The following is a 16,085-nucleotide window of genomic DNA, read 5'->3' as shown; positions in this document are numbered from 1 at the left end:
AAAATTGAGATTTGGGGGCCTTAAAATGAAAAATGTCGGATTTTCAGATTTCCCCTTTTTGTGTCCTAAAAGCTACATGTGTAGCAAAGTTCAGCTTTCTTCCTTATCGGGGAGTACCCTAGAAGTTTTTGACACATACAGATTCAGGTATTTTTTTATATATATGATTGCAGTGCGAATACAACCACGTAGTTGTCCACCTGTTGGGAAAATCGGACCAGCATTGCCGTATTCCATAACCACATCAGTACAAAGTTACACTATTTTGTACGTCTTGCCAAACTAAGACCAATGTAGAATGGAAACTGAAACATTTGTACCGAATGTGTTTGATAGTAAAAATTATAATAATCTGCACTTATAAATCTACTTGTGTTCGTCATACCCCATATAGCTTCCGACAACACCAATATAAAATAATTCTAGCATGATTAACAAAACCTCAACAACGTGATAACATTCGAATGTTTAACAACATACTAATTAACCTTGACATAATTGATAATTATACATTTAATTTAATCACATTAACATTCGGCTGGCTGAACCAATGACATATTTATTTTCGTATACTCTAACATCATTAATAACCTTCGCAGCAATAACATTATGCTGCTTAATGTATCACGATAGAAATTACAAATGATACATTTTAATTATCACGTGAGCATCAGCTTCCATTTGACCTGTTTGGCTGGGCTGGTGATGTCACCGCACCTCTCTCAGGTCCTGGTCAGAAGATGCAGTTACTTGCCGAGTACCATCTGATGGTCACCTTAAGATGCTGGGTGTCATTTCCAGTTAATAGGTGGTATCTTATAGTCGCATTGTGTGCGGATTGTCTTTCAGCATACATTGCGGTTTTGCTCAAAACAATATCACTTTGGCGCGTTTTGTTCACGGGACAACTTTATTTCAGCTAAAATACAAGTTTTTATTTTACCAAGTAAAGCCCACTTGGGCTACACAGTTATTTTTCAGAAGTGACCTGGCCACAAACGATAGCTCAACGAAGTGGCCGATCGTGCTGAAATTTACAGCAGCCAAATACTTTAAACGCGTGTTACTAAATACAGGGGGAAAAAACCGGAGGACCCGGTGAAAAAAATCCATTTGACAACGGGAAGCGAGAGAGACACGCAAACCCCAAATATGCAGGCGTCAAGGTCGGGATCGGACCCACAACCTCTTTTATACCAGGCGGGTAGTTAACATCGCGCCACCGTGGCGGAGGGTGTCAGGTGGTGGAGGGTGTCAGGTGGTGGAGGGTGTCAGGTGGTGGAGGGTGTACGACAAAGTTTGCCTTCTATACTTCTGCGGTGTAACCCAAAAGCAATCGTGAAACAGTGGCCACAGTGCAGCGTTTCATTGCACGTGATCTTCACCCCGATTTCAGAAGAACATTTCATAATCGATTATGGTAATTTCAGCACACAGAGAGAGAGGTTCGTGCTTGGAGAGGCTAAAAGAGGATCACATGGAGTCGGGAATAAATGCAATTTGTAGACGTTATATTGACTGTTAAGAGAAGTTGGCTTGGGCAAGATACGTGCCGAGGTGAAATGATAGCCAGCGGTCAAGACTAACGATAGGGTGGCAGCCAAAGGAGATTGAAAATTGTGACGATGAGATAGGCTCGTGTACAGGTCCGAGTTGGATTATTACATCACAGCAGCATGAGCAAAAGTGATGGCTTCTGGGAGCCTTATCCATAAGTGGATTGATCATGGCCAATGATGATGATTTATTTTTGCTAATAATTCTAAATATATATTTTAAATTTAGATCACAGCATTGTATGCTGCGGTTTATGTTTTCCATCCATTTCACATTTCTTAATTTGTATTTATATTTGTATTTATATATTTAAAACAGTCAACGTTATGAAATGGCCACCGTTCATTTTCACGAATTGCTGAGCTCATCGTTTCACCTCGATCGGCAGAATTTGCACAAACACAAGACCCATTCGTGAGAGTGCCTGCAGCACTTGACCTGAACGTCATTGAGGCTCTTCGATCCTAATCGGAACTTTAATAAGGACAAGGGCTGATTGCATTCTGGACTGGAGTGGTTGTGAAATAACATCGGTCTTCAAAATGCTATCTTGATCGCGTGTTAAGGAAAGACAAAAAACTGGAGTCCGCGTCAATGCCTTCAGTGTTTTGTGCTCGGTTAGTAAAGTGTGTGTGAAATTGCAAGCACATTCATCCGCATAACCCGCAAGCATTTGAATCATGGAAAGCAGGTGGCACAAGTGGATTCGCTGATGTCTCCTTGCAGCGCTGTCCACAGGGGAGTGGTGCGGTGCCTAGAGCAAATCCCACTGTGTGGGCCCGCCGACGTCTTCAAACTAAAAATAAAATAATTACATCTGATACCGTGAAGTCAAAGCTCCCCCCCCCCTCAAATCGTCGGGCCCCGGGCGGTCGCCCCGATTCTCCGTACCCTCCTTGTTTCCAGCATGTTTAATGGACGTGTTGGTAACAAGTACGGGTATTTTGTGGCTTAGCGATAGAGCGAGTGGCCATGCAATCGGAAGGTTGCGAGTTCACATCCTGGTTGGGGGGGGTTGGCTCAGTGCATCAAAAACAGTACAACTCTCGCCTTGTGGAAAGACTCACTCCCGCCATACGAATGAGGAATCTCCACCACTGGTCACACCATCGTCTTGTGTAACATGCAGGCCTTAATAGGTGCTCTGTAAAAGCACTTGCCACAACAATTTATATGGCTATGGGAGTGTGTTTCTAGCTTTCTATTGACCCTTGATGGATGAAGAACACGTTTAAAGAACAATAATGCAATTAATACGAACTTAATGTTAAGATTCATGTGTAAAAATCTACGAGAACAGAATTTGTCCATTAATGTTGTGGGTCACAACTAGAGCTGATATATACTTTATTTAAGTAATACATGCTAAACCGATCAGCGGTTCGATTATTCTGATAGATGACACGTAAATAGTCGGGAGAGAAAAAACAGTCTCACCACTGTTCCCACATGTGCCGCTGGACGGGAGGTGAAGGGTGGCGTTTTGTGATTTCATCGGAATGATCGAGCTGCGTCATGCTGGGCGTGGCTTGTCGGGGGTTTCCTGCCTTCGGGAGGGGCAGAATTTGGGGACAGACACCATTTTTCTAAATGGCCCCAAGTAATTTCTCATGAAAAGTGAATAATAATTTTTAGTCGATCAATTGACTGAACTAATTGGTACGGCTCTAGATAACTTTATCGACAAATAAAGTTCAATACATGCAATTATGTGCTTGTAAACATCCAACTCTTAAAACGTTTGCAATCACTGCTCATAGACTGTGCTGTTTATGTCCGAAGTTGGGATCTGGAGGTCATCGCTAACGTAGAGGAGTCATTTAAAAATGCATAGGTTTATTGGTTAAAATTAATTCCCAGCCTCATGATACACGCATCGCACTGGGTATATGTGATCATCAATTTTGTTTTCATTTGCACGCCATGAATCCATTAGTTCACGTGACCCCTGCTGCCACTAGAGGCCGCTGCATTCGCCACAAATGAAAGCGATTCTTGAATCGAATGGTGACCCCGAAAAAGTGACAATTTGCCTAATTACAAGCAGGGAGGTGGAGGGGGGGTGAAATTGTAAACATGATGTAGAGTCAACAGATTCAAGGGAAACTTAGCACGCGTTCTCTCTCTACACGTGATGTATGTCAGTCGGTTCTGACAGCTGCGACGTGCAGGATTGATGCGCTTACTTACGAATGGGTCTCTCATAGGTGACACGAAAGCAGGGCTCGGTGTTGTGATACTGAGCAGCTGATATAATTTTGCCTCCGTACTTTCTCCCATTCCTGTATAGTCACCAGCTGTGAAGGGTAAAGGTGCAGCCCCGCAATTCTCTGCTCACGTCCCTGCTGCCGGATGAACCTCCACTTTGGAAGCTCTAAAAGGCACCCTGCAGAGTGAATTGTTGGCCTACTCTTTCACACTGGCTTGACATCTTAGAAGAAGAAGAAGGAGAGTATGTACGGTGCCCAAATATTGTTTGTTATATCCCAGCACACCCTTGACCCTGCCGTTCGTCTGTTGGTGCCACAACTGAGCTGCCGCGGCGAGGTCTGTGGAGGGCAGCGCCGGGAGAACCAACACGGCAAGCTGTGGACTGCAAGTCTCGGTGTGCTCACCGTTACACCACGGCCGCATTTCCCGTGCACCACTATCGAGCAATATTAAGTCTTGATTTGAAGCTTTCGTGACTGCAGGAATCCATAATGTCTGGTTCTTTCGGTAAAGTCACGTAGATAGAAAACATAATAAAAGAAAACACGACGTTTCGGTCGCAACACAAGCGTCCGTCTTCACCTAAAGTCTTCTTCTATCTACGTGACTTTACCGAAAGAACCAGAGGGTAAGCAATATTAAATTAAATGCGAATATTTGTTTTTGTTACGCAAAAAAACATCCCACGTCGGGGAGCGTTATAGACGAGGCCCGGTGGGAGACGCGACAGCCGTACGTTGAGGATTTAGTCTCGGCTCGAGGCCCTGAAAGATGTCCTTGAAAACACAGTCACAGCATTAAATAAGGGGGCTGATTTATCGGCAGGGATATCCTCGCTGGATACACTGGGTAGAACGTTAAGCCCAGGGTACGACCTGTGTTTTATCAGACATGGACATATTTTACAGCCTTCGCAGTCCTCTGTGAATGGCAGGGTTACAATCCCCCCCCCCTACCTCCTCCCCCCGACAAAGAAACCCTTTAATGCAGCCTCTTTCAAACGCTGCACATTTTACATATGCATTTCAAATATACATATATAAATATATAAACACCACAAACGTTTTGCACGTTTTGCACGTGTGAACGAATGGCGAAAAGATAAGAGCGCCACGCTTCCCTTTAAATTATCTAAATGAAGCCCACGTGTATAAGGCTACGCACCGAGATTTCGCAACGAACACAGACACATTGTTGTTGTTGTTTTCAATTCGGACCGGGGACAGCTGCAGCGCAGGCTCCTCCTGAGAGTGCATCAACGAATGTCGCCAACAATAAAGTAGCATCTCCTCCCACGAAATTTGTCTGGACGGAGTTGTCATGCCGTCCCGCCGTGAACCCTCGGCACGGCCGCGCGTACAGGGCAGAGGAGTGCAATGTAACGTCGTGTGGCATTTCGAGATAAAGACACGGTCGCCAGCCTAAAGTCATTTCGATCCACGGGATGTGCGGCAGCTCGCGGACTTTGCATCATCGCGTCAGCAGACGATCGTCGTAGGGGTTTTTGGGTTAGGTCGCGCGAATATTCACGTGTCGTTAAACCCGCCACCGTCCGGCGCACGGCCAAATTAGTAAAGGTTTGTCAACTAAACAAAACGTGACAATTCGTTACGAGTACAGCACACCGGAACAGGAGGATTTCGCCACAACTCTGGCTGTTACCTGATGATGCTAGCTGTAATTACCGGTGAAACATCGTACTCGAATTGTTAATGTGTGTTTACTCTCCCACACACCGGTGTGCTGTACTAGTAACAAATTGGCATGGTTTGTTTTCGTAACAAACCTTACTAATTGGCTGTGTCGGGTGGTGGCGGGTTTAACGGCACTTGAATATTGACGCGATCTCACCCAACAACCTCTATCGTGGGTAATATTGGTGGTGGCCAAAGCCTACCAGGTGTTAAACTTAGCGGATCATCGTCGCGACACTGGAAGCAATCGGTGCACATCAGTCTTTTATTTATTTTCGGGACCGATATTATCCATATTCTTTGGGTCTTTCGGTAAAGTCACGTAGATAGGTTCAAAGAAACTAACAAAAAAAAACAAATAACAACCTATCTACGTGACTTTTATCGAAAGACCCAAAGAATATGAATTACTGTAGTAAAAGAGAGCTTTAAGTCAAGATTCAATATTATCCAGCGGTATTTGTTTAAGCAGGTAACATGTAGACGGTTTTGACTTTCCGAGCCTCATCAGCAGTCAGACTTGTTGAACTAATGCAGCTGCTGTGTTACCAGACATTATTGGCAATAGCATCCCATATAAACTATGGGGGCCTATCATTAATACAGTTCCAATAGCAATATTGCTTGCAAACTCATCTATTGTTTCGTAGCATTATAGAAAAGAGGACGTATAAGCTGATATTACATCATACATTCACAGAAGGAAAATTCATTTCATTAATTTAAAAAAATCCCTACCACGTGTGTGGGTGTGCGTGTACTGTACGTATTAACTCTTGCGTAAGATTTTCATTGTAAGCATCATTATTTAGCGCGATAATCCTCTTGGACGGGTTTGGCAACTACAAATGTATCGAGTGATCTTGCATAGTTAAATGTTAAGGGGTCGTGAAACCAGGCAATTATGTGACACGGTGGGATTGGAATGTTCCTCATTAAAACGCACTCACGTAATGTGTACTAATTACATTAGTAATGGCTTTCAGTGGGCAGAAAACAGTCGTGCAATCTTGCCATTGCCTAAAGGGTAAATGGCGGGGGAAAAAATAAAACCCCAACAAAAACTGAACGCCAGTGGAGGAGGAGTGAGGAAGTAGCATTACCAAAAATGGCTTCAGCCAAAAATCTCGATGTCTCCAAAGGCCTCTCTGATGTTAATACATTTTTTGTTAAGTTAAAATTCACGGCGTCTCCTGCCGGAATTTCCAAATCGAGCAGCCCCTTCACTCCACTTTATCCATGACATGGCAGCTTTATGGGGGTTTTTTACCCTGTGTTGCCAGCAGCCATACATGTGAGGAAATAATCAGTATTATGGTGAAATTTTTTTTTAATCATAATCCGAATTTTCATAGCTTCGTTTTTTTAACACTCCTCCATTTAATACAGCCCCGCAGTGGCAGGGGCTATGGAAGGATTTAAGGGGGAGCTGATTGTATGCATGCTGAACTTTTTTCGCGCCGTACGTAGCCAACCGTGCTAATCGGAGATGCGAGTCAGGATAACAAAACCCTCCCCACTGAAGGCCCAACCCTAAACATGCCTCCCCCACCCCCCCTGCACATTTCTTACAGAGACGTCAACAATGTTGGTGCAATATTTAACGCAAGCGATGGCGATTGAGCGGCGTGCGGCCATGGCTCACCTTAGTAGTGATCGCAGGAGGCGAGAACAGAACGCACGACAGACAAAAGCAAAATCGTGCTCATTCTGCTTAGTGTTTGCCATTTGTTTTTAAGTTTAATATTGACTCGACGCCCATAAGTTTTTGTATGCACCCCCCCCCCCCCCCCCCACCTTTAAACAATGTATCGACGACTTGGTCAATTTAATGTCTTTGCGTTGTGTGTAAAAAAAAAATAAGTAGCTGGGAATGGCAAACACGCGTAACACCTTGTTCAAATTCCAGACCTGCATCGGAGCCCTCTGTGACCTCCACCAACCGACACGATCTGACGACAGACTCGCCGCGTGTTGATGATCACTCGAGCGTCCACCAAGGACCCCCGCGGCTCAGCCGAGGAGCCCAGGCAGCTAGAAGCCACCACCAGCGCGTGCCGCAGTTTGATAGCGCAATGCAGGAAGAAGCCTCGCCACTCATTTATTTTAAGGATCCGCTCGTTGGTTTTGTCGTCTCGTTTTGCATTGTTTTGCGTGATTGTACGTCTCGTTGTTACAGTTTTGTTTACTTAATAAAAAAAATGTTCAAGTAACATAATATAATTTTCATGTAATATACGCATCAATTGTAGTTTCAGTTGTTCCTTCGCCTTACCCTCACCAGTGTAATATAAGGAAACGTTGCTTTTATCAGCACTGTGTATACAGTGGGGGGAAAAGGTAATTGATCCCCTGTTGATTTTGTACGTTTGCCCACTGACAAGAAATGATCAGTCTATAATTTTAATGGTAGGTTTATTTGAACAGTGAGAGACAGAATAACAACGAGAAAATCCAGAAAAACGCACGTCAAAAATGTTATAAATTGATTTGCATTTTAATGAGGGAAATAAGTATTTGACCCCCTCTCAATCAGAAAGATTTCTGGCTCCCAGGTGTCTTTTATACAGGTAACGAGCTGAGATTAGGAGCACACTCTTAAAGGGAGTGCTCCTAATCTCAGCTTGTTACCTGTATAAAAGACACCTGTCCACAGAAGCAATGAATCAATCAGATTCCAAACTCTACACCATGGATCTTGTCAATGATTTCAAGGCAGCTGGGGCCATAGTCACCAAGAAAACAATTGGTAACACACTACGCCGTGAAGGACTGAAATCCTGCAGCGCTCGCAAGATCCCCCTGCTCAAGAAAGCACATATACATGCCTGTCTGAAGTTTGCCAATGAACATCTGAATGATTCAGAGGACAACTGGGTAGAAGTGTTGTGGTCAGATGAGACCAAAATGGAGCTCTTTGGCATCAACTCAACTCGCCGTGTTTGGAGGAGGAATGCTGCCTATGACCCCAAGAACACCATCCCCACCGTCAAACATGGAGGTGAAAAATTATGCTTTGGGGTATTTTTCTGCTAAGGGGACAGGACAACTTCACCGCATCAAAGGGACGATGGACGGGGCAATGTACCGTCAAATCTTGGGTAAGAACCTCCTTCCCTCAGCCAGGGCATTGAAAATGGGTCGTGGATGGGTATTCCAGCATGACAATGACCCAAAACACACGGCCAAGGTAACAAAGGAGTGGCTCAAGAAGAAGCACATTAAGGTCCTGGGGTGGCCTAGCCAGTCTCCAGACCTTAATCCCATAGAAAATCTGTGGAGGGAGCTGAAGGTTCGAGTTGCCAAACGTCAGCCTCGAAACCTTAATGACTTGGAGAAGATCTGCAAAGAGGAGTGGGACAAAATCCCTCCTGAGATGTGTGCAAACCTGGTGGCCAACTACAAGAAACGTCTGACCTCTGTTTTTGCAGAGGGGTCAAATACTTATTTCCCTCATTAAAATGCAAATCAATTTATAACATTTTTACATGCGTTTTTCTGGATTTTCTTGTTATTCTGTCTCTCACTGTTCAAATAAACCTACCATTAAAATTATAGACTGATCATTTCTTTGTCAGTGGGCAAACGTACAAAATCGTCAGGGGATCAAATACTTTTTTCCCTCACTGTATATAAGGAGCGCCTATATTCAGTTCGCACTGCGATGCATTCTTTAGCGCCCAATTAGTTGCACGTGTCGTGAACGTACGGAATCTATTTAAAAGCCATTAGTCGGTGCATTGTTACGACCCTCCGCGTTCAGCGTATATTATTTATGCGCAGCCCTCCCACGGATGGCATCTCAGGGCACCGGGAACAAAGGGGACATCGAAGATCATAACAAGAGAGCCAGCCCACTCGCGAAGGAAGGGACTGCAGGCCAAACACAGCGTGCGAAAACGATGCAGTGTGCACAATATGGGTGTAACGAACGCGCATAAACTCAATTTAAGAGCCACTTGGTCAGCACCCAAAATTTTCAATCCAGGGGTTACCGGTTAAATCTCCCGACGTAGCGGTTTTGAAACAAAGGTGTTCAAGTTTCCTAAACCTAGCAGCCTCCCCCCCCTCCGCACTCCCTGCATCACCTCTGGACCACCCAGCAATATAAATGGGTGCTCGCCACAGTTGGTTCCATCTGCCGGGCACGCGTGGTGGGGTAAAGTGCGGGTGCTTCCACGTCTGACAAGACGCCTGTGTGCGCTGTAGGAGTCCGAATACCGTCTGTAGGGGCTCTGGAGAGCAGGGTTTCCCCATCCCCGGGCCATCGACCGTGGCCAGTTAGGAACCGGGCCGCACAGCAGGAGGTGAGCGGTGAGTTCGCGCGTGGCCCGTCCATTGTTTTATTATTTACCACATCCGTCCGCGCCTCTTTCCCGCACTGCGCACTTGTCTCAGTCACGTGGTGTTGGTAAGCCCACAAGCTCTAACCCCCTAGTAGCCACAATGAGTAAAAAACAAACGTCGCTGGAGAGCTTCTTTGAAAAGGAGGAAAGAGCCAATGATGACACCCCCCCCCCCTCCCCCGGTCCGTGAAAAAATTGTCTTCCACGAAACCGGTCCCTGGTGCCAAAAAGGTTGGGGACCGCTGCTGTAGAGCTACCCCCCCCCCCCAGTGGAGACCCTTTCCATTGGCAGTGGTGCGAGCCAGCAATTGCAGGGGCTGCGCATTTACCTTCCACATTTCATGACTGTATAGTAAAGGGATAACACAACATATTATATCAGGAGTTCAGCATCACAACATTTTTTCTGAATTAGTTACGTATGAATAATATTTATTTTATGTACGTCGTCATTGTTGTTATTATTATCTTTTGCTCTTAATTGGTTTACATGTCGATGACGTATTTGCGAGAGATGTTTGGGATTATTACTTTTGTATGTATATTTGCTGCTGCAGCTGGTATCGAAGGTTTTCACGTCAAAAATTCACGTCGTGGACGGTGGTGGGTTGCTCGTGGATGGTGACGGGGATGGAGAGTATCGACCCATTTCAGAGGCCACGGAGTGAGTCGCATTTACCCGAAGTGCCACGCGTTGTTGGCATCTGTCGTCCTTGCCTAAGCAAAACAACAACAGCAAAAACAACACCATGTGAGTCATGATGTTTTCAGCTGCACAACACGATTAGAGAGATTCATCGGTGGGAAAATGCGGACGCAAAGCGCAGCGGCTGTGACTTCATGCCGGCACGTGGCTTGCACGGTGCACATTTATCAAGGACGGAATTGAAAATGACAAGTTACGTGCCGAAAAGGTTTTTTTTACTATCCACGGGAAATCCGAACAAATTGTAATGGAACGTCATGAAGACAAGATAGGATTTGGTTTGAAACTATCCAAAAAAACATTTGTGAGGGTAATACTGTATTGCTATATTTCAAGAAGCTGCGGGATTTAGTGGGTTTTTTTGGTCAAGGTATAAACAAGACAAGCGTAGTGCAAACGACTGACAGATGGCAAGAGACATTTCTGGGATTTGCTCCCCACGAGCCACCAGATTACAACTCTAAACTTTCATCATCAGCTCAGCGGTGCCACCCTGCTGTGTTTTTACTTGCATCTATACTTTTACTTAATGTGCCACTCACGATTCCTGAGCAGGTCACCCTTACATTGCGGATTACTGAATTCCACACTGAGCCATGCACGATATATATGTAAAGTATATGGTACTTTCCTCCATTTTCATTCCCGGTGCGCTATTGGCGTCATTCAGTGAGACACGAGCATTTTTTTCTTCGGTGCGCTACAGCTAAGCTGCAGCACATCACTCTTGTGTCAGAGCACAGCCCACGGAAGATGAAGTCACAGCTAATTCCCAGGCCCCGTTAATACGTACACAATTCTCTTTAGCCACACGAGGGACATATACTTTGTAAATGCTCTCCAAATATTATCGTTCAAGTGCCAATATAGTGAGTCTCAGATATATGTTTTGCACTGTGATTTTTGGCAGTTCTGAGTGACAAAGCTTAGGACCCGGCTTAATTACCTTCAGCTGACCAGATTCAAAAGCAGGCTCTCCAGAGGTACCAGCTCAGCAACTGGCCTTCTCAGCCACCCATTCACCTCTCATGTCTATAATATTAAGGATTATATTCTGTTTGGCGAGCAATTCAAATTTAATATCGCTTTCGTATGATCTTCATAAAAGCTTACAAGCAGCTTTTGTGATGCAGCAATTGAATACATGATTATTTAGTAAACTAACGTCGTGATTTGTTTTATTTTATTTTATTTCTAACTCAGTGACTTCACCGAAAGAACCAAAGAGTATGGATTCCTGCAGTCACGAAAGCTTCAAATCAAGATTAAACAACATTGTAAAAAGTAAATAGATAAATCTGTCTTCATCATCAGCTATGATCATTTCACTTCCGGATAAAAGCTTTCCTAAGCTGAAGCTATTAATTATACAATTATAAGCTATTTTGATTGTACCAGGTAAGGCCCACTGAGCTATATAGCTGTTTTTCAGAAGCGACCTTGCCACAAATGATAGCTCAAGGAAGTTGCTTATCATGTGGATATTTATAGCAGCCAAATACTCTGAATGCGTGTTTCTAAATTTGGAGGGAAAAACCGGACACGGGAAAAAAAATCCACGCGACCCTGGGGATAACATGAAGTGTCAAGGTCGGAATCAACCTCACGACCTCCTGCATACTAGGCGAGGGAGATAACATCTCACCCCCCCCCCCCCCCCCACAATCTCTTCATGCACCAATCCATCGAGCTCCTACACACGCGCTGATCTCATCACTCCATCTCCACAGTGGACGACCTCTCAGGCGTGTCTCTTCCTTTGGCTGCTACTCCATTAGTCTCGACCACTGGCCATCACCCCGTAGATCAGAGAACGTACGCAAGCTAGAGACACCATAAATGACTGTCGAGAAAACGTAGGTGGGCTTTTTTTGCAAGACACATCTCTAAAATAGATGAGAGGGATATCCCCTTTTGTACAAGACGACACAATGGAGATGTACATAGCATCTAAATGTTACCCCATCTCAAGACGCTCTGCAGAAACAGCGGGCATATTATTTTCAATTAGAGAGGCAGTCAGTCATAGGCCATGGTGAGAAGGGAAGGTTATTGAGCCTGGACCTGAACAGGGGCATGGAGTCGAAAGCACAGATCAGAATCAGTATTTATCCTGGAGAAATCGGATGAGCTATGAAGCTCTTTGTCACAGATGTCTAGTAGATGGGGGAAGGGAGCTCCAGACAATGGGGTCAGCAAAAAACAACGAGTGAAGGTCTTCTGGAGATTTCCACACGAGGGTTTTGTTTTATCCTGGGGAGGACAGTGCCTGAAGATGATAGAGTGAGAGATGAGATGAGAGGTGGAGATGCAGGAGAGTGTATAGCAGGGAAATCGATTGAGTGAGATGAGAAGGGAGATGCAAGAGAGTGTATGGCATGGAAATCGATTGAGTGAGATGAGAGGGGAGATGGAGGAGAGTGTGGCATGGAGAGCGGTTTAGTGAGATGAGAGGGGAGAGGGGTACAGGAGCTCATCGACGGATGGATCTTGAAGATAGTGAGGTTGACGTTAATCCAGGATGGGATCTGGAGCGAGTGGAGTGATCTGAGTATTGTGGTGATGATGTGGCCTTTAAATTGAAGGAGTGCGAGTGAGGAGTCTGGCAGCGGCATTTTGGATTTTGCGGAGTTTGAAGGTGAACTTTTGAAGAGTTCAGAGAGAAAGACTTAAAAGCAGCAATGTGTTTTTTTGTTTCAATTCAAGAAGTTTAATTTGTTCATAGAGTAAAGTTACTCTTCACATGTGATGGATGTTGGTCGGAAAAAGTTGTAGAAATTCCATTAATACAGGCAGTGCTGAGTGGACCATTTCGTCCAACATTCATTCATTCACTTTTGATACTAGGAGCTCGGGACATTTTCTATAAATCCCTATTCTGATGTAGGTTACAGAAGTGAGACGTATAACATTACTTAGTAGCGGAAGTTTCCTGTTATCTGTCAAAGATAATCCGTCAGATTTAAAAAAAATCTGCACCCCCGTCTGTCTTGTATCCGCCCGCACAATGCAGTCTTTGCACGCACACACAAACGCCATAATAGAGGGGTTTTTTGGGGGGTTATATGTCTTACTTTGTACTCGTTATATATTGAATATATATTTTTGGGTTAGTTGTCTTACTTCGTACTCGTTATAGATATTTTTTAATGATGTAAAAATCTTCAACTGTGCATTTCGAACTCATTTGCATTTTCCTGTCGCATGTTAAATTAAATGTAACAAATATTTGGGGTGGGCGGGGGGAAAATCCTCGTTGCTTCTTTTTCAGCATTCCACCATTCGCCGTGCATTCTCTGCAAACGGAAGGACGGCGAGTGGCTCGCAGTTGCCCAGCCTCTTTCCTCGCCTCGTGCAAACCGTGCGCCGGTGTTCTTCGCTCGGGGGTCTCTTACGCTTTGCGACTCGCAGATGGCAGTGAGGCAGCGGTCACCAAAGCTGGAAGTCATCATCTCCACGGAGCACGTTTGGGGGTGTCGAGGCCAGTTCGTTGCCCTCTCAAAAGATCAACCTGTGCTTTGGCAAAACAAATTAAGGAACAAGATTACAAATGTTTTGTGCGCATTGCTCATCCTTGTGGTACTTTTAATACAGAGAGTTCACTGCGTAATGAGCAAACATCTTTCAATGCACCATATCGATAGCAGTCGAATGATGTTTTAAAGCAAATACAATATTAATCCCTTCATTAAAATAAACACTCATTAGTGACGTGTCCGTACGTGCGGTGAAACCTTTAGAGCTGGGCAACGGCCCAAGTCTAGAATTTCAGCCATTGTTACAAATATAGTTTATACGATATGTTGTTTAACCAGGCGAGAACTCAAGAAACCATGACGTCGCATTTGCAAATGTGACCTGGGACATCAGTCTACCGCTATGAGGGTGATGATTGCCATTTGTATCGTACCAATTGAGTAATTTTCAGGAAATTTTTGTAACTTTGCAAATGTTGACCGTGGTGCGAGCACTATGCCTAACGCACAGTGGATGGTCACTGCATCACGCGCTTTCAGATGCGCTTCTGCGGCCGTCTGGAATGCGCTTGCTTCCGATAATAGGGTGCCACTGGAGCCATGCACTGTTACGTCACGATTGAAAACCCATTTCACGAGAACTGCTTTTTGTGTTTAGTTTGTTGTCCTTCCCTGGCACCTCCGATCAGTACGGTTGGCTACGTACGGTGCAAATGAAGTTCAACATACGTACTTACATACTGGTGGCGTGTGCTATTATTGCAATCGATAAACCCCCGGTCATAATTAGGGTGGCCGCTTGATTCGAACCATGAACCTTGCAGCGAGCGGCGATCGCGTCACCGCTGGGCGATGTCCCAGCTGTTGTTAATGACCACAAGCGGCCTGCAAGAGGCGAGATTCTTCACGAATGAGCCGTTTCTGTGCACCAGAGCGTAGCGCTCTTTCTGGTCAGTGCCTTGCAAGATGTCTACTCCCGCAATGTCATTCTCTCCTCGAATGTTCACAGATATCCCGTGTGTTGCCTGCGCGTCCCACGTGCGGCTATCGCGCTGCGCCACGAACCCGGCGACCCGACTTAAATTCCCGCTCACGACCAAAGAAACAGTCGCGAATATTTGAAGCAATCCTGAGCCTACCCCTAGGCCGACTCAGCCTTAAATGAGTATCTGGTGCAGTGCGTAAACATCAGTGCCGGGGAGACAAAGGCAGCCAGGCGTGGTGTTGGCCACCCAACCGCCTCGTGCGCTCTGCTGGCCTGCATAGCTGCTCGCTAACAGCACTTGCCCCAACAGTGTGTTGAAGGCTGTATGGGCGATCTTTGTCTTTATTTGTTTTGTGCCGCAGATCACAGCAATGCGGGCATCAAATTGAAGTGGCATGGATCATTTCTATATAGCAACTTAATGTTAACTATTTTAGTTTAAAGTAAATATGAGCACCACGACTGCAGATATGTCTTAATATATTCAAAAGCAAAGTTATCAACAATGTGTGCAAGGTTTTTGTTCAGATAGTATTTTGTCGAAATGCAACATGTATTTTTCCTGTCCTGTTGTTTCCAATTCCATTTTTAAAATAAGCAAAAAAGTGTTGCATTAATTAAATTTTCTCTTTATTTATTTAACCAGGATGTCTTAATTATAGTGCAGAGATGATAATTATCGTGAGTGCTAGGATGCACGCCACACGGATATCAGATGTTGTCCATGTATTCGACATTCAGATGAAATAAAACCAAATACATCAACATGAATAACATTAGTCGATCAAATTTAATAGCATTTTAGATTTTTACATATTACTAGCTTATATCCCGGCGTTGCCCAGGCCAAAAAAATATTTCAAAACTACTCTTAAAAATCTCACAGCAGTGCATACTGACTGTGGTGGTACCTGCTATGATTACAGTAGTGCATATCGACTGTGGTTGTACCTGCTATGATTAGTGCATACTGACTGTGGTGGTACCTGCTATGATTACAGCAGTGCATATCGACTGTGGTGGTACCTGCTATGATCACAGCAATGCATACCGACTGTGGTGGTACCTGCTATGATCACAGCAGTGCATACTGACTGTCGTGGTACTTGC

General features: G+C 44.7%; 1 long non-coding RNA gene across 1 annotated transcript; it reads left to right on the top strand.

Moving 5' to 3' along the window:
* Positions 1–8,832: 8,832 nt before the first annotated feature.
* On the top strand, positions 8,833–15,857 carry LOC142924575 (uncharacterized). The gene is made up of 3 exons (XR_012941689.1): positions 8,833–9,776; positions 10,366–10,559; positions 13,786–15,857. It is a non-coding gene; the product is annotated as an uncharacterized LOC142924575 (long non-coding RNA).
* Positions 15,858–16,085: the final 228 nt, after the last annotated feature.

This window comes from Petromyzon marinus, chromosome 14, assembly GCF_048934315.1.
Source record: "Petromyzon marinus isolate PM22_M1 ecotype Great Lakes invasive population chromosome 14, UKy_Petmar_22M1.pri1.0, whole genome shotgun sequence".
NCBI lineage: Eukaryota > Metazoa > Chordata > Hyperoartia > Petromyzontiformes > Petromyzontidae > Petromyzon > Petromyzon marinus.
The sequence above is the reverse complement of the archived record's forward strand: the minus strand, read 5'-3'. Positions and strand labels throughout refer to the sequence as shown.